Source organism: Manduca sexta, chromosome 23 (assembly GCF_014839805.1).
Source record: "Manduca sexta isolate Smith_Timp_Sample1 chromosome 23, JHU_Msex_v1.0, whole genome shotgun sequence".
Classification (NCBI taxonomy): Eukaryota; Metazoa; Arthropoda; class Insecta; order Lepidoptera; family Sphingidae; genus Manduca; species Manduca sexta.
The window spans coordinates 2,253,882-2,281,576 of record NC_051137.1 but is presented as its reverse complement, the minus strand read 5'-3'; the positions used below and the strand labels follow the sequence as shown (position 1 = coordinate 2,281,576).

The 27,695-nt window shown below is 36.9% G+C and overlaps 4 long non-coding RNA genes across 4 annotated transcripts; 1 reads left to right on the top strand and 3 right to left on the bottom strand.

The window, feature by feature from the left end:
• Positions 1 to 403: 403 nt before the first annotated feature.
• LOC115443757 lies at positions 404 to 870 on the top strand. Its single transcript, XR_003938647.2, has 2 exons — positions 404 to 528; positions 665 to 870. It is a non-coding gene; the product is annotated as an uncharacterized LOC115443757 (long non-coding RNA).
• Positions 871 to 15,809: 14,939 nt separating this feature from the next.
• Positions 15,810 to 16,309, bottom strand: LOC115443781. Its single transcript, XR_003938649.1, has 2 exons — positions 16,229 to 16,309; positions 15,810 to 16,089 (listed from the first exon to the last, which is right to left on the bottom strand). It is a non-coding gene; the product is annotated as an uncharacterized LOC115443781 (long non-coding RNA).
• A 4,553-nt stretch (positions 16,310 to 20,862) lies between these two features.
• On the bottom strand, positions 20,863 to 21,161 carry LOC119190240. The gene is made up of 2 exons (XR_005112827.1): positions 21,100 to 21,161; positions 20,863 to 20,962 (listed from the first exon to the last, which is right to left on the bottom strand). It is a non-coding gene; the product is annotated as an uncharacterized LOC119190240 (long non-coding RNA).
• A 5,829-nt stretch (positions 21,162 to 26,990) lies between these two features.
• LOC119190241 lies at positions 26,991 to 27,478 on the bottom strand. Its single transcript, XR_005112828.1, has 2 exons — positions 27,398 to 27,478; positions 26,991 to 27,260 (listed from the first exon to the last, which is right to left on the bottom strand). It is a non-coding gene; the product is annotated as an uncharacterized LOC119190241 (long non-coding RNA).
• Between the last annotated feature and the right edge of the window lie 217 nt (positions 27,479 to 27,695).

Below are 27,695 nucleotides of genomic sequence, written 5' to 3'. Positions count from 1 at the left end.
TAAAGCTATACGAAATCGAACTTAATAAATAATATTTTTAATTGGACGGTGGAGTAAAAGCTTATCGCTGAACACATCTTTTTTTATTATAAATAGATAAATATTCATCCTTTGGATTTCCATTAATAATGAAAATAGACCAGCTACAGTTGATTAATTCATTTGCAATATCATCATCATAAGTTTATTTGTACAGCTCGTTAAAAATTTACAATAAGATGTGTTATATTTTTCTCTTCTACATAAGTTCATATGTACGTCTGTGTGAGGTTTTTATTATTAACATATTTTTTCCTTATTTGCGTAGGAAAGATCACGTTGATCTGCACAGTTGCGTGTATATTGGTGGTGAATAAATAATGGTATAAGTTTCAGAGCACGTTTAATGGAATGTGCACAGGTGTGTCGCGGTCAAACATTGTGGGTATATAAGCTGAGGAGTGACTCCAGTTCCTCACAGACTCATCGTGACTGTACTCTTGTGACTGCACGCTCAACAACAAACCAACAAACATGAAATTCTTCAGGGTGAGTTTTCTTATAACCTACAATACTATATTATCTAATTAATTTATTTTTCTACGTTTTTTTTATTATAATGTATGTAATAGTGATTGTGCTCGTAAATGTTATCACATGTATTAACCTCTTTCCCGCGGCACAGGTACTCGGTATGATCGCCGCTCTGCTGCTCGCCGCACAAGTCGCGAGCGCTCAGGAGAATGCAGGTCCCCGCGGCCCGACAAATGAAGTACCCTCCAGCAGCCTGGAAAATAAAGATCAAGTAGATGGACATAGTCCAGGAATAGGCCACCACGACTGATAATGTAGATTTTTATGTGATATAAATAAATTAAATATTTGATATTATGTCTTGACTTTTCTTTTACATTGACGCTTGTCGTTTGCACAAAATATTATTCTGAAGCATTTTTTCTGATTGGAAATACTTGTCCTTGTTCGTGTCTACCTATGTTCTTACTGAATCTTCTGTTAACTTTTATCTGCCTGTAATGGGTGAAGAGTTCAACTCTATTTTTTTCGACGCATTTGAAGCTTTCAGTGTCTATCTAGACATATTCTTAAACAAAGAATATGTCTGGATTATTTGTTCAGCTTCAATTTTCGTCATACTTTTATTATGTTGTTCGTATTATTATTGAAATTAACTCAATTTTCTTAAAAATAATCAATGATATATCGGATAATTTTTAAATTGACACAATATTAAAAGTATTGTGATATTAAAACCTACTAACGTTTTTCTAATGTAGTTCCTAAATTTATCAATTTATGATATCAATCAAATACTAAGATCAAATTAAAAAATGTTTATTTTGTTGCCCCAGAAAATCAAACTATAATTTATTATGTAGGTACTCTATCATTTAATTTGATGATTTTACCGGGAATAAATGTTCTATTAAGCATTAATATGAGTACTACACTTCCAAATATATTCGGCAGTTAATTTTTACTCTTGTAATTTCCCGAACTACACAACCGTACCGGCAGCAGGTAACGCTATTTTTTATTTTTAGTAACTAAAACTAGTAATATAAAAAATATAAGTTGCATTAACAAATCGTTATCAGTAATTGAGTAGGTACTCTCTATGGCAAATCTATTAAATCCAAATATATTGTATGACTAAATTGAGAGACAATCGTACCAAGAGGTGTGGAAAACTAATAAACTATTTAAGAAAAAAAATTAAAACAAAATGACACTAGACTAGCTATAGATAAATAATCCATGTTTTGAATGCTTTGAATGACGAGACGAGCTTACCGTTAGCCTAGCATTAAGTGATATGACCGCCCATTAGCAGTAGAAACATCATCTATCACCTTCTATGTTCTATATTGAGGGCTCCTTTTTCCGAACTTATCCCGTAGTAGGTCGGGTTTGCGCGTCATCTAACATCTTAAATTACAAAGTATCGTTTGGTATTCCACGGCGCTCACCATCTAAAGACATGAGATGTCTTATTATGTCCAGTAGTTACACTGGCTACAATGTCCTTCAAATCGAATCACAATAGTAACTACACATTGCTGCTTGGCATTGCGGTGGTGCTAATCACCATAAGAGTATTTGTAAAGCTCACTTTCTTTCATAATTACATAAAGGAAGATCACGTTGATTTGCACACATGTGTGATATACTGGTGGTGGTCACCACATACGGGTACAAAATTCAGAGCACGTTTTAGTGCATGTATACAGATGTATCGCGGTCAATGTGGGTTTATAAGCTGTGGAGTGACTCTAGTTCCTCACAGACTCACAGACTGTACGCTACTAACTGCACGCTCAACACAAACCAACAAATATGAAACTCTTCAGGGTGAGTTTTCTTATGACCTACAATACTATATTTTCGAATATATTTTTTCAACGCTTTTTTATATTTTATTATTATAAAGTAAGTAAATGTAAGAACATGTGTTAAGCTCTTTCCCGCGGCACAGGTACTCGGTATGATCGCCGCTCTGCTGCTCGCCGCACAAGTTGCCAGCGCTCAGGAGAATACAGCCTCTGACGAAGTAGTCCTCCTTGGCCCAGAAAATAGAGAAACCCTAGTAACAGACCCTAACATCAGAAAAGGAGTCGTCGTCGGTTTAAACCTGGGCTGTCCACTGATTCACCCATATTGTGTCTCAAGCATGCCGTAAAGTACTATACACGCAGAAATACACCAGAGTATACCTGCTTTTTGGACCTGTCGGAGGCTTTTGATTTGATATTTTATAATAAACTATGAGAAAAGGTTATGCAAGAAGCTACTCTGCCTAGAGAGCTCGTTAAAATTTTTAGATACTGGTACAACAACCAAAACCACTATGTAATGTGGACGGCTGCGCACTCTATGTTTAGGATGAACTGTGGATTGAGACAAGGGGGACTTTCCTTGCCGAAACTTTTCAATTTATTTGTGAACAGGTTGATCGTCGGACTTAGCAACGCCAATATCGGATGCTCTATTCACGGTGTAATGGTCAACAGTATTAGTTACGCAGATGACATAGTTTTGGTGGCTCCGTCGGTCAACGCATTAAATATACTGCTGAGAATGTGCAAAACATATGCTGCGTCTCATGGGCTCCGGTACAATGCTTAAAAGAGATGGATCAGCATTTGTGTCCGATCCTACGATTACGTAATCAGGCGTAAATATGATCATAAATGCGAAACTTTGTGATGATATTGGTAGTTGTAAACGCCGCAACTACTGAACGGATTTAGATGAACTCTTACATCGATAGACCATATTATCCAGGATTAATGATACTTACTCACCCGAAAACTGTACATAAATAATCATCACATCTTACTACGTCACGAAAATACCTGATAGTTAGATTTCGATCCCTTTCTATCCCCAATGAAACAAGGTGAGAAACAATAGCTTGATTGCTGTAACTAATATTGTTGACCATTACGCACACACAACACAGGTTTTAATTCCCTTGCGAATTTCGAATATTTGCGACATAAACAGCTGTATCTTTTGATTGCGTTCGCTTAGAAGTTTGATTTGTTCACAGCTCCAAGGGACTACTACTAGACTTGAGTATTTGATATAAATTTCAGCCTACTACCTCCACGCGTTCCTGAGAAAAAGGGTCTTCACAGACAGACGGACGGACTGACGGACAACAAAGTGATCCTATAACGGTTCCGTTTTTCCTTTTGAAGTACGGAACCCTAAAAACCGGCCAAGTGCGAGTCAGACTCGCGCACCCAGAGTTCCGTACAAACCTGTAGGTATATAAATAAGAGTTCACCCATCACGACAATCGAGTCATAGTTATGGTAAATAAAATCCATAACATTACAATATGGAAAGCTGGAAGAGCATAATTTAAAGACAAAGGTCTAAAAAATGAGGTTTTCGGAATTTATCCTTTATATGTGCTATAAAACCTTGCTTTATGCCAAGTTTCAAGATTCTAGGTCGACAGGAAGTACCCTTTAGGTTTTGATTCCCATACGAGTAGTTACAAGTTGGAAAATATGCGGCTTAAATTGATGTATCTTTTGATTACGTTGACATAGAAGTTTGATTTATTACAGCTTAAAGGTAATATAGTCCCTGAGTATTTGACATTAATTTCAATTTAATATCTCTACGTGTTCATGAGAAAAAGGGTCTTGATAGACGGGCGGACGGACAACAAAGTGAACGGACGGACAAGAAAGGGAACCCTAAAAGGATTCAGTAAAAGCAGAGGGAGTTATGAACAAGAACAAGCATTTACAAGCAGAAATAATGCTCTAGAATAATATTTTGTGAAAACGAGGAGCGTCAATGTAAAAGAAAGGTCAATACATAATATTAAATATTAAATTTATTTATATCACAATATAAGTTCTACATTATCAGTCGTTGTTTCTATACTTCTGGTTGCAATCGTTCAGTCGTGGTGTCCCGGGCCGCGCGGACTTGGTCCGCTACCCTCTGGAACGAGATCTTCTTCTTTCAGGACGCTAGAGTCTACTACATTTCTCGGTCCACGGAGTCCTACTTCGCCAGAGGCTACATTCTCCTGAGCGCTCGCGACTTGTGCGGCGAGCAGCAGAGCGGCGATCATACCGAGTACCTGTGCCGCAGGAAAGAGGTTAATACATGTGATAACATTTACGAGAACGATTACTATGACTTAATTTATAATATAAATATAAAAAAAATAGAAAAGAAAATTGTGGGAAAATATAGTATTGTAGATCATAAGAAAACTCACCCTGAAGAATTTCATGTTTGTTGGTTTGTTGTTGAGCGTGCAGTTACAAGAGTACAGTCACGATGAGTCTGTGAGGAACTGGAGTCACTCCTCAGCTTATAAACCCATTATGTTTGACCGCGACACATCTGTGCACACCCATTATAACGTGATATTTTGAAATTTCTCCTAATTTGGCGAAAAGTATTTACCACCATATTTGCACCACACATGTGTGCTGATCAACGTGATCGTTTTTTCTGCACTATGTCTTTCAATACTGAAGATATTCTATAGATTGCATTAGAATTACCTCCTCGAACAAACATGTTTTATGTAGCTTTTATGTTCTAAAGATAAACATATTTTTCTAATCTTACTTCTTCCTAACTTACTTGTTTCTATTATTTTATTCTTGGTAATTGAAAAATTGGTGCTAAGTAAATATAGGTAACAAATATAGGTTACATTTACAAAACTTTTTAAGTACATCATTGACTCTGCCAATCAAGTAAGTCCAAATGTAGCGTATAAATGAATTGAGAGACAATCGTACCAAGACGAGTGGACAAACTAATAAAATTCGTGAGAAAAAAAAGCTAACAAAATGAAAGGTGACCAGCAATAGATTATAATTAATTCCTTTACAATATCAACACCACCAGTTCACTTGTACAGCTCATTAAACATTTACAATCATTATGTCGTTTGCATAAATGATACAGCGCAGTTGGACGACACGTTTAGTATACTGAGGTTTGTATTATTACATATTTTTTTCTTATTTGCATAAAGAAAGATCACGTTGATCTGCACAGATGTGTGGTGCACTGGTGGTGGATAAATTTCACCAAATATGGGTAAAAAATTCAGAGCACGTTTTACAGCATGGGTACAGATGTGTCGCGGTCAAACATTGTGCGTATATAAGCTAAGGAGTGACTCCAGTTCTTCACAGACTCATCGTGACTGTACTCTTGTGACTGCACGCTCAACAACAAACCAACAAACATGAAATTCTTCAGGGTGAGTTATCTTATGATCTACAATACTATATTTTGTAACAATTTTCTTTTCTATTTTTTTTTTATATTTTTATTGTAAGTAAGTAAGTCATAGTAATCGTTCTCGTAAATGTTATCACATGTATTAACCTCTTTCCTGCGGCACAGGTACTCGGTATGATCGCCGCTCTGCTGCTCGCCGCACAAGTCGCGAGCGCTCAGGAGAATGCAGCCTCTGGCGAAGTAGGACTCCGTGGACCGAGAAATGTAGTAGACTCTAGCATCCTGAAAGAAGAAGATCTCGTTCCAGAGGGTAGCGGACCAAGTCCGCGCGGCCCGGGACACCACGACTGAACGATTGCAACCAGAAACATAGAAACAACGACTGATAATGTAGAACTTGTATTGTGATATAAATAAATTAAATATTTAATATTACGTATTGACCTTTCTTTTACATTGACGCTTGTCGTTTACACAAAATATTATTCTAAAGCATTATTTCTGCTTGGAATTGCTTGTTCTTGTTCATGACTGCCTCTGGTTTCACTGAATCTTTTTTAACGTTCTCTGCTTATGACTTTATCTGATTCCCCAAGTATCAGAGGTTACAACCTCTGCTCATTTTTTTCTAATACATATGTGCATCAACAGAAAAGTGAAAGATAAAATAAATAAGGGATAAAGAGTTTCTTGGGCATTGTAAGCTTAACCGATTTTAAGCATACTTAGGGTAGGAGAGAGTCGAATTGGTACTAAAGAACGCGGTCAAACTATTCTTTCTAACCTTGTTTGATGAGAGATAGTAATCATACTACCATGAATTTTTCTGACATTGTAGGTTATAGTGGTTATTAGTTTGCAGCATTCGAATTTATATGATTTACGATACCAATATTTTTGTGAGAAAAATTATAAAATACTAGCTTTCACTTTCGGCTTCCCCCGCGTGAAGGACTTTTTCGGGATACATTTTTTTTTCCAACTTACTTGATGTATATCGAATATTATGACCAAATTACACAAAATCATTATAAATTGTGGCCTATGTGTTATTCCCATGTATAACCAATATTATTAAGTAAGAACATATTTACATACAAAGTGTTCCGTCACTTCTATCTATACCTGTTACGATAAAGGTTGTACTTGTTTCCAGTTTTATGTTATTATAGATGCATCATGAATTGCAATTATAATAGTTAACTTTAACATCAATCAGTGGTCGAGCGGCTGATGGCACCGGTCTATCGTTCTATTTGTCAAAGACGATGCAAGATTCGCGCGCGACCTATCAGTAGGCCGCGAAGCATAGATTGGGAAATACTGACCTGGAGAATAGTATGTGATGTCAAACGTCTATGCGGATGATGTGCGAACAGGAACTATAGTGAGATATAAAAATGAATATCTTATGAAGGTTAGTAAAGTAATACCAATTTTTAATGCAGATTGTTCAACAGCTTAATCAAATGCCGGTGATCTCAATTAAAAATTGAGTTAGAAAGAAAAAAAAGGTAGAAAGGATAGGTCGCAGGTGAAAGATGCAGGTCGTGCTGTATTGGATGTGTCGAAGGGATCGCTTGATGCCTTAAGAGTATTTTGTTATCTTTCCAAGGCGATTGTTTGCGTCGGTCACAATATCCTCATTTCAAAGCTTCTTTATTATGGAATTACAGAAGTAGGTTTTAAACTGATATATTCAAATTTATCAGGTCGGAAACAAATATAATTTATCGACAACGTCTCCTCTGCAAAGTCCGCAGATAGGATTAGGATCCATGACGGGTTCATTCTAATATTTAGACCGATTTTGATGTTTCATTAGTTGTTTGAAAATCCAGATGATTCTTGGCAATAATTTAAGAAGATCTATTGAAGTATTTACCGATTATTACTTCTTTAATTTCACAGGTCCGATTGATTTTAAATGTTGAATATTACAACTTCAGTGAAGTACAGTTATAGTATTAAAATTAAAGTATTGTTCGGGTTTTTATCGCGGTTTTATTTTAATTATCTCCCGATGTTTCGAAGACTTTACAGCCCTCGTGGCATAATAGGTCAATTTTAATGTCTAACACTCGCGTAAACATAAGACATCATTATTCGGTGGTACTTCCAAGACGTGGCAGCCATAAGCCTGAGCTAAAACAACATGTGAAAAAAATCAAACTTCTAACCCAACACAATCAAAAGATACAGCCGTTTATGTCGCAAATTTATGAAACTCCCAGTCAGAGGAGGAACCATGGGCCGTAGCCAGTATGCCTTTTTAAAGTTCTTTACCATAACCTATAATATCAGAAAGATCCATAGTAGTCAGCTTTCGATTTCCCATGAAACAATTGACCGCGTTTTAACTAACCAAATCGACTCCCTCGGTGCCTAAATATGCTTCAAACTAGTTAAGCTTACAATACATAAGAAACATTTTGTCTTTTTTTTATTGATTTTTAACACTTTTCTGATTTTGCTATTTTTTTTCTAATATTGAGGATGAGGATTTGAAGATTCTACCTGGGGGCAGTAAATGTGACAAATAGCATGTTACCGCCTTCGTGCGAGAAAAGTTATAGGCAGCGAAAAGTTAACAAAAGATACAGTAAGAATATAGATAATTGCGAACAAGAAAATATTTAGAATAATATTTTGTGTAAAAGAAAATGCAGGACATAATATTAAATTTATAATTTATTCATATCACAATATAAGTTCTACAGTATCAGTCGTTGTTTCTATATTTCTGGTTGCAATCGTTCAGTCGTGGTGTCCCGGGCCGCGCGGACTTGGTCCGCTACCCTCTGGAACGAGATCTTCTTCTTTCAGGATGCTAGAGTCTACTACATTTACGGGTCCACGGAGGCCAACTTCGCCAGAGGTTGCATTCTCCTGAGCGCTCGTGACTTGAGCGGCGAGCAGCAGAGCGGCGATCATACCGAGTACCTGTGCCGCGGGAAAGAGGTTAATACATGTGATAACATTTACGAGTACGATAACTATGACTAATTTTATGATAATAAAATACGTAGTATAATCTGCCGAACAGTATGGATGTGGTCTACGGTGCTGTAGCCTTTACGAAACCCTGCTTGCTCCGGTGGCTGGAACTCGTCAAGTCTAATGGCAAGGCGATTCGTGATGACCCTCGAGAACAGCTAATAGACGGACCGATATCTGTCGACGGCATCCCCCTCGAGGTTGTGCAGGATTACGTCTACCTTGGCCAGACTATCCAACTAGGCCGGCACAACTTTGATAGGGAGGCTGATAGGAGGATTTGGTTGGGCTGGGCAGCATTCGGCAGGTTTCGTCAAGTCTTTACGTCGACGATTCCACAATGCTTGAAGAAGAAAGTCTTCGAGCATTGCGTCCTACCGGTGATGACGTATGGTGCCGAGACGTGGACACTGACGGTAAGGCTAGTCCATAAATTTAAGATCGCGCAGCGGGCGATGGAGCGAGCTATGCTAGGTGTCTCTTTCGCGGATAAAATCAGAAATGAGGTTATCCGTGAGAGAACCAAAGTAACGGACATAGCTCGGAAAATAAGCAAGCTGAAGTGGCAGTGGGCTGGCCATATCTGTCGTAGGACCGATGGCCGCTGGAGCAGACGAGTCCTAGAGTGGAGACCGCGTCTCGGTAAGCGTAGCGTAGGACGACCTCCGACCCGCTGGTCCGATGATATTCGTAGGATCGCCGGTGGACGCTGGATGAGGAGAGCGGAGGACAGAACAGCGTGGCGCGCTTTAGGGAAGGCCTATGTTCAGCAGTGGACAGCTGTAGGCTGATGATGATGATGAAAATACGTAGAAAAAATTGTGGTTAAAAATATAGTATTGTATGTCATAAGAAAACTCACCCTGAAGAATTTCATGTTTGTTGGTTTGTCGTTGAGCGTGCAGTCACAAGAGTACAGTCACGATGAGTCTGTGAGGAACTGGAGTCACTCCTCAGCTTATAAACCCATGATGTTTGACCGCGACACATCTGTGCACACCCATTATAACGTGTTATTTTGAAACTTCTCCTTATTTGGCGAAAAGTATTTATCACCATATTTGCATCACACATGTGTGCCGATCAACGTGATCGTTTTTTCTGCACTATGTCTTTCAATACTAAAGATATTTTATACATTCCATTAGAATTGCCTCCTCGAACAAACATTTTATGTAATTTTTATGTTCTAAAGATAAACATATCTTTCTAAGCTTCCTTTTTCCTGACTTACTTGTTTCTTTTTATTTTATTCTTGGTAATTGAAAAATTGGTGCTAAGTAAATGTAGGTAGCAAATATAGGTTAAATTTACAATACTTAAGTACATCATTGACTGTGCATGGCCAATCAAGTACGTCCAAATGAAGCGTATGAATGAATTGAGAGACAATCGTACCAAGAGGAGTGGACAAACTAATAAAATTCGTGAGAAAAAAAAAACAAACAAAATGAAAGGTGACCAGCAATAGATTATAATTAATTACTTTACAATATCAACACCACCAGTTTACTTGTACAGCTCATTAAACATTTACAATAAGCAACGTGTTATACTTTATGTCGTTTGCATAAATGATACAGCGCAGTTGGATGACACGTTTAGTATACTGAGGTTTGTATTATTAACATATATTTTTCTTTATTTGCATAAAGAAAGATCACGTTGATCGGCACAGATGTGTGGTGCACTGGCGGTGGATACATTTCACCAAATATGGGTAAAAATTTCAGAGCACGTTTTAGAGCATGGGCACAGATGTGTCGCGGGCAAACATTGTGGGTTTATAAGCTGAGGAGTGACTCCAGTTCCTCACAGACACATCGTGACTGTACTCTTGTGACTACACGCTCAACAACAAACCAACAAACATGAAATTCTTCAGGGTGAGTTTTCTTATGATCTACAATACTATGTTTTCTAACAATTTTCTTTCTATTTTTTAACATTTTTATTATTAAGTAAGTCATAGTAATCGTACTCGTACATGTTATCACATGTATTAACCTGTTTCCCGCGGCACAGGTACTCGGTATGATCGCCGCTCTGCTGCTCGCCGCACAAGTCGCGAGCGCTCAGGAGAATGTAGCCTCTGGCGAAGTAGGACTCCGTGGACCGAGAAATGTAGTAGACTCTAGCATCCTGAAAGAAGAAGATCTCGTTCCAGAGGGTAGCGGACCAAGTCCACGTGGCCCTGGACACCACGACTGAACGATTGCAAACAGAAATATTGAAAGAACGACTGATAATGTAGAACTTATATTGTGATATAAATAAATTAAATATTTAATATTATGTCCTGCCTTTTCTTTTACACAAAATATTATTATTCTAAATATTTTCTTGTTCGCAATTATCTATATTCTTACTGTATCTTTTGTTAACTTTTCGCTGCCTATAACTTTTCTCGCACGAAGGCGGTAACATGCTATTTGTCACATTTACTGCCCCAGGTAGAATCGTCAAATCCTCATCCTCAATATTAGAAAAAAAAAAATAGCAAAATCAGAAAAGTGTTAAAATTCAATAAAAAAAGACAAAGTGTTTCTTATGTATTGTAAGCTTAACTAGTTTGAAGCATACTTAGGCACCGAGAGAATAGATTTGGTTAGTTAAAACGCGGTCAATTGTTTCATGGGAAATCGAAAGCAAACTACTATGGATCTTTCTCATATAGGTTATGGTAAACGACTGTAAAAAGGCATATTGGTTACGGCCTATGGTTCCTCCTATGGATCAGCTTAATACCCTCACGCGTTCCTGAGAAAAAGGGTCTTGATAGACAGACGGACGGACGGACTACAAAGTGATCCTCTAAGGGTTCCGTTTTTCCTGCACGAGGTACGGAACCCTAAAAAGAATGGGTATAACTATATAAAAGTTAAAAGTAAGAAGAGTTACTATTCAAATTCATAATAAGTTGTTAAGTAATTACATACATATAAGGTATTCCCTCACCACAATCTATAAATGTTGCAATGAACTTTGTTTCCAGTTTTAGGTATATTAATAAAATATTTTTAAATTACGATATTCTGCACCATGGGCCACTATCATCGACAATTTACTAGTAGCTGCTGTTCGAGACCATTCTTATGAGATCAAACATGGTATATGTGCAGTAATTTGCTGAGGAGTTGGATGTTTCCGAGCCTACGTCATGTTGTAGCTCAGGCTTATGGCTGCCACGTCTTGGAAGTACCACCGAATAATGATTTCTTATGTTTACGCGAGTGGTAGACATTAAAATTTACCTATTATGCCACGAAGGCTGTAAAGTCTTCGAAACATCCTTTTAATTAAAATATTGTTTCGCGATAAAATTCGAAAAAATTTAATTTTGATACTATAACTGTACTTAGCACTGAAGTTATAATACTCAACACTTAAACATCAATCGACTGTGAAATCAAAGTACGTCCAATGAATCGTATGAATGAATTGAGAGACAATCGTACCAAGAGGAGTGGACAAACTAATAAAATTCGTGAGATTTTCAAACAACAAATGAAACAGCAAAATTATAATTAATACTTTTACAATATCAACACCACCAGTTTACTTGTACAGCTCATTAAACATTTACAATAAGCAACGTGTTGTACTTTTATGTCGTTTGCATAAATGATACAGCGCAGTTGGATGACACGTTTAGTATACTGAGGTTTGTATTATTAACATATATTTTTCTTTATTTGCATAAAGAAAGATCACGTTGATCGGCACAGATGTGTGGTGCACTGGCGGTGGATACATTTCACCAAATATGGGTAAAATTTCAGAGCACGTTTTAGAGCATGGGCACAGATGTGTCGCGGGCAAACATTGTGGGTTTATAAGCTGAGGAGTGACTCCAGTTCCTCACAGACACATCGTGACTGTACTCTTGTGACTACACGCTCAACAACAAACCAACAAACATGAAATTCTTCAGGGTGAGTTTTCTTATGATCTACAATACTATGTTTTCTAACAATTTTCTTTCTATTTTTAACATTTTTATTATTAAGTAAGTCATAGTAATCGTACTCGTACATGTTATCACATGTATTAACCTGTTTCCCGCGGCACAGGTACTCGGTATGATCGCCGCTCTGCTGCTCGCCGCACAAGTCGCGAGCGCTCAGGAGAATGTAGCCTCTGGCGAAGTAGGACTCCGTGGACCGAGAAATGTAGTAGACTCTAGCATCCTGAAAGAAGAAGATCTCGTTCCAGAGGGTAGCGGACCAAGTCCACGTGGCCCTGGACACCACGACTGAACGATTGCAAACAGAAATATTGAAAGAACGACTGATAATGTAGAACTTATATTGTGATATAAATAAATTAAATATTTAATATTATGTCCTGCCTTTTCTTTTACACAAAATATTATTATTCTAAATATTTTCTTGTTCGCAATTATCTATATTCTTACTGTATCTTTTGTTAACTTTTCGCTGCCTATAACTTTTCTCGCACGAAGGCGGTAACATGCTATTTGTCACATTTACTGCCCCCAGGTAGAATCGTCAAATCCTCATCCTCAATATTAGAAAAAAAAAAATAGCAAAATCAGAAAAGTGTTAAAATTCAATAAAAAAAGACAAAGTGTTTCTTATGTATTGTAAGCTTAACTAGTTTGAAGCATACTTAGGCACCGAGAGAATAGATTTGGTTAGTTAAAAACGCGGTCAATTGTTTCATGGGAAATCGAAAGCAAACTACTATGGATCTTTCTCATATAGGTTATGGTAAACGACTGTAAAAAGGCATATTGGTTACGGCCTATGGTTCCTCCTATGGATCAGCTTAATACCCTCACGCGTTCCTGAGAAAAAGGGTCTTGATAGACAGACGGACGGACGGACTACAAAGTGATCCTCTAAGGGTTCCGTTTTTCCTTTTGAGGTACGGAACCCTAAAAAGAATGGGTATAACTATATAAAAGTTAAAAGTAAGAAGAGTTACTATTCAAATTCATAATAAGTTGTTAAGTAATTACATACATATAAGGTATTCCCTCACCACAATCTATAAATGTTGCAATGAACTTTGTTTCCAGTTTTAGGTATATTAATAAAATATTTTTAAATTACGATATTCTGCACCATGGGCCACTATCATCGACAATTTACTAGTAGCTGCTGTTCGAGACCATTCTTATGAGATCAAACATGGTATATGTGCAGTAATTTGCTGAGGAGTTGGATGTTTCCGAGCCTACGTCATGTTGTAGCTCAGGCTTATGGCTGCCACGTCTTGGAAGTACCACCGAATAATGATTTCTTATGTTTACGCGAGTGGTAGACATTAAAATTTACCTATTATGCCACGAAGGCTGTAAAGTCTTCGAAACATCGGGAGATAATTAAAATATAAAAACCGCGATAAAAACCCGAAAAAAAGTTTAATTTTGATACTATAACTGTACTTCACTGAAGTTATAATACTCAACATTTAAAATCAATCGGACCTGTGAAATTAAAGAACTAATAATCGTTAAACACCTCAATAGATCTTCCTAAATTATTGCCAAGAATCATCTGGATTTTCAAACAACAAATGAAACATCAAAATCGGACTAAATATTAGAATGAACCCGTCATGGATCCTAATCCAATCTGCGGACTCTGCAGAGGAGACGTTGTCAATAAATTCTTTTTGTTTTCGACCTGATAAATTTGAAGATATCAGTTTAAAACCTACTCCCGTAATACCATAACAGAGAAGCTTTGAAATGAGGATATTGTGACCGACGCAATCAATTGCCTTGGAAAGAAAACAAAATACTCCTAAAGCATCAAGCGATCCCTTCGACACATCCAACACAGCACGACCTGCATCTTTAACCTGCGACCTATCCTTTCTAACTGTTTTTTCTTTCTAACTCCATTTTTAATTGAGATCTCCGGCATTTGATTAAGCTGTTGAACAATCTGCATTAAAAATTGGTATTACTTTACGAACCTTCATAAGATATTGTTTTAATATCCCACTATAGTTTCTTTTCGCACATCATCCGCATAGACGTTTGACATCACATATTATTCTCCAGGTCAGTATTTCCCAATCTATGCGTCGCGGCCTACTGATAGGTCACGTGCGAATTTTGAATCGTCTTTGACAAATAGAACGATACGACCGGTGCCATCAGCCAGTCGACTACTGATTGATGTTAAAGTTAACTATTATAATTGCAATTCGTGATGCATCTATAATAACATAAAATTGGAAACAAGTACAACCTTTATCGTAACAGGTATAGATGGAGGTAACGGAACACTTTATATGTAAATATGTTATTACTTAACTACTTATTACAAATTTGGATAGTCACTCTTTTTCTATTTTTCTTATTATACTCCAAAGGTGAGACCAGGGGCCGTAGCCAACATGCCGTCTAACAATCGTTTATACTGACAGAAAACAAAAAATATGTATGGGCATTGGGAATGAATCCTAGCGAAATATGCATGGGAATGAATACTAGCGACAGAGTTATCTTGTGATACTTATGTCATTCCTGTACATATCTTTATTATCAATAGGCGTTAACGATTGTAGAAAGGCAAAGACGCCTAGCCAATAGGCTGCGACACCAGAACTTTGAATTTTTTGTAAGGCGCGTCACCGCTCAGTTAAATTTGGGAACCTACTGCTCTAAGCATTCGGTAGCTTATAACTTTACTCAAAAGAATTTTGTTCTCGTAAATCATTTAAACTGAACTAATTAGCATCATAACACAATGTCAGAAAAATCCATAGTAGATTGATTTCGATCTCCAATGCAACAAGAATAAAAACAATAGTTGACTACGTTCTTCAGTACCAATTCGACTCTCTCCATCCTGAAGTATGCTTTTAATTGCTTACGTTAACTTATATACTGATACAGATACTTGAGGATCCTACCCAGGGGCAGCAATTGCGACAAATGGCAGATAACCGCCTTCATGCAGGAAAAGTTATAGGCAAAAGTTACCAAATGATTCAGTAAGAAAATAGACAGTCGTAAACAAGAAGAAATATTTAGAATAATAATATTTTGTGTAAATGATAAGCGTTGGTGTAAAAGAAGTAAAAGAAAAGTCAAGACGTAATATTAAGTATTAAATTTATTTGTATCTCAAAATAAGTTATAAATTATCAGTCATTATTGCTCTATTTCTAATTGCATTTATTGTGTCCCGGACATTGTTGGTGTCCCGGACCGCGTGGACTTGGTCCGCTACCCTCTGGAACGAGATCTTTTTCTTTCAGTATGCTAGAGTCTACTACATTTATCGGTCCACGGAGGCCTACTTCGCCAGAGGCTGCATTCTCCTGAGCGCTCGCGACTTGTGCGGCGAGCAGCAGAGCGGCGATCATACCGAGTACCTGTGCCGCGGGAAAGAGGTTAACAAATGTGCTAACATTTACGAGTATAATCACTATTACATACTTTATAATAAAAAAACAAAAGTAGAAAAACAAATTGATAAGAAAATATAGTATTGTATGTCATAAGAAAACTCACCCTGAAGAATTTCATGTTTGTTGGTTTGTTGTTGAGCGTGCAGTCACAAGAGTACAGTCACGATGAGTCTGTGAGGAACTGGAGTCACTCCTCAGCTTATAAACCCACAATGTTTGATCGCGACACATCTGTGCATACCTATTTTAACGTGATATTTTGAAACTTCTCCTTATTTGGCGAAAAGTATTTACCACCATATTTGCATCACACATGTGTGCCGATCAACGTGATCGTTTTTTCTGCACTATGTCTTACAATACTGAAGATATTCTATAGCTGTATACTGCTAAACTCTTCCATTAGAATTGACTCCTCGAACAAACATGTTATATGTAGTTTTTAAGTTCTAAAGATAAACATATCTTTCTAATCTTCCTTCTTCCTCACTTCCTTGTTTCTTTTTATTTTATTCTTGGTAATTGAAAAATTTGTGCTAAGTATAAATAGCAAATAAAGGTTACATTTACAAAACTTTTAAGTACATCATCGACTCTTCATGGTAAATCAAGTAAGTCCAAATGTAGCGTATAGAGGAATGGAGAAACAATCGTACCAAGAGGAGTGGACAAACTAATAAAATTCGTGAGAAAAAAAAACAAACAAAATGGAAGGTGACCAGCAATAGATAATAATTAATTCCTTTACAATATCATCATCATCAGTTTATTTGTACAGCTCATTAAACATTTACAATAAGAAACGTGTTATACTTTATGTCGTTTGCATAAATGATACAGCGCAGTTGGACGACACGTTTAGTATACTGAGGTTTGTATTATTAACATATTTTTTCTTATTTGCATAAAGAAACATCACGTTGATCCGCACAGGTGTGTGGTGCACTAGTGGCGGATACATTTCACCAAATATGGGTTAAAAATTCAGAGCACGTTTTACAGCATGGGTACAGATGTGTCTCGGTCAAACATTGTGGGTTTATAAGCTGAGGAGTGACTCCAGTTCCTCATAGACTCATCGTGACTGTACTCTTGTGACTGCACGCTCAACAACAAACCAACAAACATGAAATTTTTCAGGGTGAGTTTTCTTATGATCTACAATACTATGTTTTCTAACAATTTTCTTTTCTATTTTTTTTCTATTTTTATTATAAAGCAAGTCATAGTAATCGTGCTCGTAAATGTTATCACATGTATTAACCTCTTTCCCGCGGCACAGGTACTCGGTATGATCGCCGCTCTGCTGCTCGCCGCACAAGTCGTGAGCGCTCAGGAGAATGCAGCCTCTGGTGAAGTAGGTCTCCGTGGACCGAGAAATGCAGTAGACTCTAGCGTCCTGAAAGAAGAAGATCTCGTTCCAGAGGGTAGCGGACCAAGTCCACGCGGTCCGGGACACCACGACTGAACAATTACAAACAGAAATATAGATACAACGACTGATAATGTAGAACTTATATTGTGATATAAATAAATTAAATATTTAATATTATGTACTGATCTTTCTTTTACATTGACGCTTGTCGTTTACACAAAATATTATTCTAAAGCATGATTTCTGCTTGGAAATGCTTGTTCTTGTTCATGACTGCCTCTGCTTTTACTGAATCTTTTTTTAACGTTTCTCTGCCTACGACTTTATCTGAATCCCCAAGTATCAGAGGCTACAACCTCTGTTAATTCTTTTTCTAATGCATATTATGTGCATAAGCAGAAAAGTGATAAAATAAAATAAAAAGGGATACAGTGTTTCTTGGGCATTGTAAGCTTAACCGATTTTAGCATACTTAAGGTAGGCGAGAGTGGAATTGGTACTTAAGAACGCGGTCAAACTATTGTTTCTAACCTTGTTTGATAAGAGATCGAAATCATACTACCATGAATTTTTCCGACATTGTATGTTACAGTGCTTATTAGTTTCCAGCGTTCGAGTTTTTATGATTTATGATACCAACATTTTTATGAGAAAAATCATAAAATACCAGCTTTTGCTCGCGGCTTCGCCCGCGTGAAGGAGTTTCCGGGATAATTATTTTTTCCGACTAACTTGATAAATATCGTTATATTACGACCAAATTATACAAAATTATGATAAATTATAGTCTATGTGTTATTCTCATCTACAACCAACATTACTGTAAAGATTCATCCTAATCTGTTCAGTAGTTTTTTCGTGAAACAGGAACAAACATACATACATATATCCATCCTCACAAACTTTCGCATTTATATAGTAATAGTATAGCACGCCTAGAGCAGTAAGTTCCCAAACTTAAATATACCGCAACCCACCTTAGAAAAATGTACAAATTCTGATGAAGTATCCTCTCGGCTAGGCATCTTCGCCTTTATACAATTGTTACCGCTAATAGAAAATAAGAATATGTACAGGATTGACATAAATATTATCATAAGACAAGTCTGTCGCTAGAATATGTCATTCCCATACATATTTTTTTGTTTTCTATCGGCGTAAACATTTTTAAGGCGGCGTGTTGACTTCGGCCCCTGGTCTTACCTCTGGTGTATAATGAGAAGAAAAGAAAAAAGAGTTAGTTTCCAAATTTGTAATAAGTAGTTAAGTAACAACATATTTACATATAGAGTGTTACGTCACCTCCATCTACACCTGTTACGATAAAGGTTGTACTTGTTTCCAGTTTTAATTTATTATAGCTGCAACATGAATTGCAATTATAATAGTTAACTTTAACATCAATCAGTGGTCGACTGGCTGATGGCACCGGTCCGTCGATCTATCGTTCTATTTGTCAAAGACGATTCAAAATTCGCGCGCGACCTATCAGTAGGCCGCGAAGCATAGATTGGGAAATACTGACCTGGAGAATAGTATGTGTTGTCAAACGTCTATGCGGATGATGTGCGAACAGGAACTATAGTGGGATATTAAAACAATATCTTATGAAGGTTCGTAAAGTAATACCAATTTTTAATGCAGAATGTTCAACAGCTTAATCAAATGAAGGAGATCTCAATTAAAAATGGAGTTAAAAAGGGTAGGTCGCAGATGCAGGACATGCTGTATTGGATGTGTTGAAGGGATCGCTTAATGCTTTAGGAGTATTTTGTTACTTTTTCAAGGCAATTGTTTGCGTCGGTCTCAGTATCCTCATTTCAAAGCTTCTGTAGTATGTTGGGGGAGTACGGTTTAAACTGATATCTTCATATTTATGAGGTCGGAAAGAAAAAGAATTTATCGACAACGTCTCCTCTGCAGAGTCCGCACATAGGATTAGGATCCATGACAGGTTCATTTTAATATTTAGTCCGATTTTGATGTGTTTTTTGTTGTTTGAAAATCCAGAAGATTCTTGACTATAATTTAGGAAGACCTACTGAGGTGTTTAACGATTATTAGTTCTTTAATTTTACAGGTCCGATTGATCTTAAATGTTGTATGTTATAACTTCAGTAATGTACAGTTGAACTATTAAGATTAAATTATTTATCTGGTTTTTATCGCGGGTTTTATATTTTAATTATCTCCCGAAGTTTCGAAGACTTTACAGGCATCGTGGCACAATAGTTTAATTTTAATGTCTAACATTCGCGTAAATATAAGGAATCATTATTCAGTGGTACTTCCAAGACATGGCAGCCGTAAGCCTGAGCTACAACATGATGTAGGCTTGGAAACATACAACTCCTCAACAGATTACTGCATATATACCATGTTTGATCTCATAAGAATGGTCTCGAACAGCAGCTGCCTGTAAAATGTCGATGATAGTGGCCCATGGTGGAGAATATCGTAATTTAAAAAGATTTAATTAATAGACCTGAAATTGGAAACAACATTCATTGCAACATTTATAGATTGGAGTGACGGAATACCTTACATATATGTAATTACTTAACTACTTATTATAAATTTGGATAGTAACTCTTCTTTCTTTTAACTGTTATATAGTTATATCCATTCTTTTTAGGGTTCCGTACCTCAAAAGGAAAAACGGAACCCTTATAGGATCACTTTGTTGCCCGTCCGTCCGTCTGTCTGTCAAGACCCTTTTTCTCAGAAACGCGTGGAGGTATTAAGCTGATCCATAGGAGGTACCATAGGCCTTAGCCAATATGCCTTTTTACAGACGTTTACCATAACCTATAATATCAGAAAGATCCATAGTAGTTTTGCTTTCGATTTCCCATGAAACAATTGACTGCTTTTAACTAACCAAATCGACTCTCTCGGTGCCTAAGTATGCTTCAAACTAGTTAAGCTTACAATACCTATGAAACACCTTGTCTTTTATTTATTGATTTTTGACACTTTTCTGATTTTGCCATTTTTTTTCTAATATTGAAGATGAGGATTTAAGAATTCTACCTGGAGGCAGTAAATGCGACAAATGGCAGGTTACCGCCTTCGTGCGAGAAAAGTTATAGGCAGCGAAAAGTTAACAAAAGATACAGTAAGAATATAGACAATTGCGAACAAGAAAATATTTAGAATAATAATATTTTGTGTAAAAGAAAAGGCAGGACATAATATTAAATATTTAATTTATTTATATCACAATATAAGTTCTACATAATCAGTCGTTGTTTCTATATTTCTGGTTGTTATCGTTCAGTCGTGGTGTCCCGGGCCGCGCGGACTTGGTCCACTACCCTCTGGAACGAGATCTTCTTCTTTCAGGATGCTAGAGTCTACTACATTTCTCGGTCCACGGAGACCTACTTCGTCAGAGGCTGCATTCTCCTGAGCGCTCGCGACTTGTGCGGCGAGCAGCAGAGCGGCGATCATACCGAGTACCTGTGCCGCGGGAAAGAGGTTAATACATGTGATAACATTTACGAGCACGATTACAATGACTTACTTTATGATAAACAAATACGTAGAAAAAAATATTGGTTAAATAATTTTGTATTGTATGTCATAAGAAAACTCACCCTGAAGAATTTCATGTTTGTTGGTTTGTTGTTGAGCGTGCAGTCACAAGAGTACAGTCACGTTGAGTCTATGAGGAACTGGAGTCACTTCTCAGCTTATAAACCCACAATGTTTGACCACGACACATCTGTGCACACCTATATTAACGTGATATTTTGAAACTTCTCCTTATTTGGCGAAAAGTATTTATCACCAGTGCACCAAACATGTGTGCCGATCAACGTGATCGTTTTTCTACACTATGTCTTTCAATACTGAAGATATTCTATATATTCCATTAGAATTGCCTCCTCGAACAAACATGTTTTATGTAGTTTTTATGTTCTAAATATAAACATATCTTTCTAAGCTTCCTTTTTCCTGACTTACTTGTTTCTTTTTATTTTAATTTTTCGTAATTTAAAAATTGGTGCTAAGTAAATATAGGTAGCAAATATAGGTTAAATTTATAAAACTTTTAAGTACATCATTGACTCGCATGGCTAATCAAGTACGTCCAAATATAGCGTATGAATGAATTGGGAGACAATCGTACCAAGAGGAGCGGACAAACTAATAAACTTCGTGAGAAAAAAAAGTAAACCAAACAAAATGAAAGATGACCAGCTATAGATAATTAATTGATTTACAATATCAACACCACCAGTTTACTTGAACAGCTCATTAAACATTTACAATAAGAAACGTGTTTTACTTTATGTCGTTTGCATAAATGATACAGCGCAGTTGGAAGACACGTTTAGTATACTGAGGTTTGGATTTTTTATATATTTTTCCTTATTTACATAAAGAAAGATCACGTTGATCTGCACAGATGTGTGGTGCACTGGTGGTGGATAAATTTCCCCAAATACGGGAAAAAAATTCAGAACACGTTTTAGTGCATGGGCACAGATGTGTGTCGGTCAAACATTGTGGGTTTATAAGCTGAGGAGTGACTCCAGTTCCTCACAGACTCATCTTGACTGTACTCTTGTGACTGCACGCTCAACAACAAACCAACAAACATGAAATTCTTCAGGGTGAGTTTTCTTATGATCTACAGTACTATATTTCTTTTCTACTCTTTTATATTTTTATTATAAAGTAAGTCATAATAATCGTTCTCGTAAATGTTATCACATGTATTAACCTCGTTTCCGCGGCACAGGTACTCGGTATGATCGCCGCTCTGCTGCTCGTCGCACAAGTCGCGAGCGCTCAGGAGAATGCAGCCTCTGACGAAGCAGGCCTCCGTGGACCCGGAAATGTAGTAGACTCTAGCGTCCTGAAAGAAGAAGATCTCGTTCCAGACGGTAGCGGACCAAGTCCGCGCGGCCCGGGACACCACGACTGAACGATTGCAAACAGAAATATAGAAACAACGACTGATTATGTAGAACTTATATTGTGATATAAATAAATTAAATATTTAATATTATGTACTGATCTTTCTTTTACATCGACGCTTGTCGTTTACACAAAATATTGTTCTAAAGCATTATTTCTGCTTGGTAATGCTTGTTCTTCTTCATGACTGCCTCTGCTTTTACTGAATCTTTTTTTAACGTTTCTCTGTCTAGGACTTTATCTGCATCCCCAAGTATCAGAGGTTACAGCCTCTGTTCATTTTTTTTCTAATACATATATATGCAGACACCAAAACAGTGGTCGAAATCCACAATCATACTACTGCACAAAAAGGGGGGACAGAAGTGAACTAGGAAATTATAGACCAATTAGTTTGATGTCGAACTTGTATAAGATATTTTCGAAAATTATGCTCAATAGAATAAAAACCGCTTAGATGAAAATCAACCATGCGAACAAGCGGGTTTCCGCAAAACATATTCTACTATGGATCACATTCAAGTCGTCACACAAATAATAGAGAAAGCGAATGAATATGGAGAAAACTTGTATATGTGTTTTATTGATTACACAAAAGCTTTTGATTCTCTCTACTACGAAGCTATATGGACGTCTCTAGCACAACAAGGCGTAGATCAAACGTATATCAAGTTAATACGCAGCATATATTCTAAATGTCAGGCTAAAGTGCGACTAGAGCGCACCGGAACGGAATTCCCCATACAAAAAGGGGTGCGACAAGGAGACCCATTGTCCCCCAAGCTCTTCTCTGCAGTACTAGAATCTGTTTTTAGAAGCTTAGACTGGAAAGAAAGGGGAGTGAAAATTGACGGGGAATTTTTAAGCCATCTTCGTTTCGCAGACGATGTAGTCATATTCGCCAAGAGTGCACCAGAACTGGAAAATTATGGTTACAGAACTCGCAGCAGAGAGTCTGAAAGTTGGACTATCAATGAACATGTCAAAAATAAAAGTTCTCACCAATAGTGAACACCAGAACATAACAATAGGTCTAAACCGATTAGAATATGTAGAAGAATACATTTATTTGGGACAACTTGTTTCGTTTGTGAACAGCTCAAAAAAGAGATACATAGAAGAATAGCTTTAGCTTGGAAAAAGTATTGGGGTCTGAAAGAAATTATGAAAAACAATTCCATTAATATGCATATAAAAAAGAAAGTTTATGATATGACAATTTTACCATGCCTGACATATGGCTGCCAAACATGGTCACTGAGGAAAATAGATGAGGAAAAACTTGCAATCAGCCAAAGGAAAATGGAAAGGAGTATGCTTCAACTACAACTGTCCGATAAAGTAAGCAACACTATCATAAGAAATAAAACAAAAATAGCAGATGTAAGGAAAAGAATCAGAACACTAAAATGGAACTGGGCTGGGCACATATGTCGCTTAGAAAATAATAGATGGGCAAAGCGCATAACGGAGTGGATACCAAGGGAAAACAAAAGGAAAAAAGGAAGACCGAAGATAAGATGGAGGGATACCTTTGATCAAAGATGTGGAGGCAACTGGATGCAACAGGCACGCGTAAGAGAGGTGTGGAGGCAACTAGGGGAGGCCTACGCCGCAGAGGCGACTACTACTAATTAATTAAATTAAGTCACAAAACTTTCTAGGTATAAGATTAAATTTTAAATGTAAAGTTGAGTAGTGGAAATAAAGGCTTTTTATTTTATTTATTTTATTATATATGCAGAAACAGAAAAGTGATAAAATAAAATAAAAAAGGGATACAGTGTTTCTTGGGCATTGTAAGCTTAACCGATTTAAGCATACTTATGGTAGGGGAGAGTTGAATTGGTACTAAAGAATGCAGTCCACCTATTGTTTCTAACCTTGTTTGATGAGAGATCGAAATCATACTATCATGAATTTTTCCGACATTGTAGGTCACAGCGCTTATTAGTTTCCAGCGTTCGAGTTTATATGATTTATGATACCAAAATGTTTGTGAGATTTTTTTTTAAATACCAGCTTTTGCTCGCGGCTTCGCCCGCGTGAAGGAGTTTTCCGGGATCCATTTTTTTTTCAACTAACTTGATAAATATCGTTATATTACGACCAAATTACAAAAAAATTATGATAAATTATGGTCTATGTGTTATTCTCATCTACAACCAACATTACTGTAAAGATTCATCCTAATTTGCTCAGTAGTTTTTTCGTGAAAGAGGAACAAACATACATACATCCATATATCCATCCTCACAAACTTTCGCATTTATAATATTAGTAGGATAGCACGCCTAGAGCAGTAAGTTCCCAAACTTAAATATACCGCAACCCACCTTTGAAAAATATACAAATTCTGGTGAAGTAACCTCTCGGCTAGGCATCTTCGCCTTTCTACAATTGTTACCGCGTATAGAAAATAAGAATATGTACGGAATGACATAAATATTATCATAAGACAAGTCTGTCACTAGGATATGTCATTCCCATACATATTTTTTTGTTTTCTATCGGCGTAAACATTTGTAAGACGGCGTGTTGACTTCGGCCCCTGGTCTCACCTCTGGTGTATAATGAGAAAAAAAGAAAAAAGTGTTAGTTTCCAAATTTTTAATAAGTAGTTAAGTAAGAACATATTTACATATAAAGTGTTACGTCACCTACATCTACACCTGTTACGATAAAGGTTGTACTTGTTTCCAGTTTTAATTTATTATAGCTGCAACATGAATTGCAATTATAATAGTTAACTTTAACATCAATCAGTGGTCGACTGGCTGATGGCACCGGTCCGTCGATCTATCGTTCTATTTGTCAAAGACGATTCAAAATTCGCGCGCGACCTATCAGTAGGCCGCGAAGCATAGATTGGGAAATACTGACCTGGAGAATAGTATGTGATGTCAAACGTCTATGCGGATGATGTGCGAACAGGAACTATAGTGGGATATTAAAACAATATCTTATGAAGGTTCGTAAAGTAATACCAATTTTTAATGCAGAATGTTCAACAGCTTAATCAAATGAAGGAGATCTCAATTAAAAATGGAGTTAAAAAGGGTAGGTCGCAGATGAAAGGTGCAGGACATGCTGTATTGGATGTGTTGAAGGGATCGCTTAATGCTTTAGGAGTATTTTATTACTTTTTCAAGGCAATTGTTTGCGTCGGTCTCAGTATCCTCATTTCAAAGCTTCTGTAGTATGTTGGGGGACTACGGTTTAAACTGATATCTTCATATTTATGAGGTCGGAAAGAAAAAGAATTTATCGACAACGTCTCCTCTGCAGAGTCCGCACATAGGATTAGGATCCATGACAGGTTCATTTTAATATTTAGTCCGATTTTAATGTGTTTTTTGTTGTTTGAAAATCCAGAAGATTCTTGACTATAATTTAGGAAGACCTACTGAGGTGTTTAACGATTATTAGTTCTTTAATTTTACAGGTCCGATTGATCTTAAATGTTGTATGTTATAACTTCAGTAATGTACAGTTGAACTATTAAAATTAAATTATTTATCTGGTTTTTATCGCGGGTTTTATATTTTAATTATCTCCCGAAGTTTCGAAGACTTTACAGGCATCGTGGCACAATAGTTTAATTTTAATGTCTAACATTCGCGTAAATATAAGGAATCATTATTCAGTGGTACTTCCAAGACATGGCAGCCGTAAGCCTGAGCTACAACATGATGTAGGCTCGGAAACATACAACTCCTCAACAGATTACTGCATATATACCATGTTTGATCTCATAAGAATGGTCTCGAACAGCAGCTGCCTATAAAATGTACGATGATAGTGGCCCATGGTGGAGAATATCGTAATTTAAAAAGATTTAATTAATAGACTTGAAATTGGAAACAACATTTATTGCAACATTTATAGATTGGAGTGACGGAATACCTTACATATATGTAATTACTTAACTACTTATTATAAATTTGGATAGTAACTCTTCTTTCTTTTAACTGTTATATAGTTATATCCATTCTTTTTTAGGGGTACCGTACCTCAAAAGGAAAAACGGAACCCTTATAGGATCACTTTGTTGCCCGTCCGTCCGTCTGTCTGTCAAGACCCTTTTTCTCAGAAACGCGTGGAGGTATTAAGCTGATCCATAGGAGGTACCATAGGCCTTAGCCAATATGCCTTTTTACAGACGTTTACCATAACCTATAATATCAGAAAGATCCATAGTAGTTTTGCTTTCGATTTCCCATGAAACAATTGACTGCTTTTAACTAACCAAATCGACTCTCTCGGTGCCTAAGTATGCTTCAAACTAGTTAAGCTTACAATACCTAAGAAACACCTTGTCTTTTATTTATTGATTTTTGACACTTTTCTGATTTTGGCATTTTTTTTCTAATATTGAAGATGAGGATTTAAGAATTCTACCTGGAGGCAGTAAATGCGACAAATGGCAGGTTACCGCCTTCGTGCGAGAAAAGTTATAGGCAGCGAAAAGTTAACAAAAGATACAGTAAGAATATAGACAATTGCGAACAAGAAAATATTTAGAATAATAATATTTTGTGTAAAAGAAAAAGGCAGGACATAATATTAAATATTTAATTTATTTATATCACAATATAAGTTCTACATAATCAGTCGTTGTTTCTATATTTCTGGTTGTTATCGTTCAGTCGTGGTGTCCCGGGCCGCGCGGACTTGGTCCACTACCCTCTGGAACGAGATCTTCTTCTTTCAGGATGCTAGAGTCTACTACATTTCTCGGTCCACGGAGACCTACTTCGTCAGAGGCTGCATTCTCCAGAGCGCTCGCGACTTGTGCGGCGAGCAGCAGAGCGGCGATCATACCGAGTACCTGTGCCGCGGGAAAGAGGTTAATACATGTGATAACATTTACGAGCACGATTACAATGACTTACTTTATGATAAACAAATACGTAGAAAAAAATATTGGTTAAATAATTTTGTATTGTATGTCATAAGAAAACTCACCCTGAAGAATTTCATGTTTGTTGGTTTGTTGTTGAGCGTGCAGTCACAAGAGTACAGTCACGATGAGTCTGTGAGGAACTGGAGTCACTTCTCAGCTTATAAACCTACAATGTTTGACCACGACACATCTGTGCACACCTATATTAACGTGATATTTTGAAACTTCTCCTTATTTGGCGAAAAGTATTTATCACCAGTGCACCAAACATGTGTGCCGATCAACGTGATCGTTTTTTCTACACTATGTCTTTCAATACTGAAGATATTCTATATATTCCATTAGAATTGCCTCCTCGAA